We start from the raw sequence: 1177 nt of genomic DNA, 5'->3' as shown, positions 1-1177 counted from the left end.
TGGAGAAGTGAGATCATATCTCACAGTTGTTTTGATTTGCATCTCTCTGATAGCTCGGGATTTCAAACATTTCTTCATGTGTTTGTTTACAGTCTGAATGTCTTCTTTGGTGAAGTGTCTATTCAAATACTGCACACATTTTGTGATTGGATTGTTTGTTGTTTACCTTGTTGAGATTTTGGAATATTCTATAAATTTTAGATACAAGTTCCTTATTAGATAATACATTGCCAATTTTTTTCTGAGTTTTTAGGTTTCGTTAGAGAAATTATTTGATATGCATTGAGATGTGATTCTTAAAAAGTTCCATTCATCTACTTGATTCTCTCCTGCTTGTAGGTTTTTCATTATGCTTGAAAGTGTTCATATTGTTGATTAGGGCTTCTACAGCACTTCTATCTTTTATCTAATGTATTTATTGTCTTTGGTTTTACTCCTAGGTCCCTGATCCACCTTAAGTGCCAATCAACAAATGAATGGATAGAAAAACAATGGTACAGCCACATGATGGAATATTACACATGATTGAAAAACAATGAACTCATAAAACATTGCATAGCATGGGTGAACGTGAAGGATATGCTGAGTGAAATATCTCAGTCACGAAAGGACAAATACTACAAAACACTGCTGTTATTAAGTAGGACTGACAGGGGTTTGAGAGGGAGTATAGGAAATGAGTAGATAGATAATGAACACTGCATTGGAAAAGATGGTTGAAAAGACAGTCCAAAAGAAAGAAATAATTTCTTATTATATGCATGACAACAATCTGAAACAAGAGGTGTTTTGCAAAGTGGACAGAGGGAGGAAGTAGGGAGAGGGAGGGAAGAAAATGTGCACCAATGAATGAAATAATATTAAAAATTGTTATAATTAGTTACAGTTTCGTTGAATATAGCTCAGTGATCCTATAAATGACAGAACCGAACCACATTCTACCCTGTGCCAATCTCCTAATATCTGACGCACTTGAGCCTATTGCTGTAGTGACTGTGTCAATTTATCTGGCTGTGGGTCTTCTTCTTCACTGTCCCTCCAAGTGTAATATCCTTCTCCAAGGAACAGCCTCTCCTCATAACATGTCCAAAGCATGAAAGATGAAAATTCACCATCCTTGCTTCTAATCAATCTGGCTTCATTGTCTCTAAAACCTGTGTAGTTGTTCTTTTTTTTT

Source organism: Elephantulus edwardii, unplaced genomic scaffold (assembly GCF_000299155.1).
Source record: "Elephantulus edwardii isolate Elephantulus edwardi_28Jun2011 unplaced genomic scaffold, EleEdw1.0 scaffold00023, whole genome shotgun sequence".
Lineage (NCBI taxonomy): Eukaryota > Metazoa > Chordata > Mammalia > Macroscelidea > Macroscelididae > Elephantulus > Elephantulus edwardii.
This window is presented reverse-complemented; position numbering follows the sequence as displayed.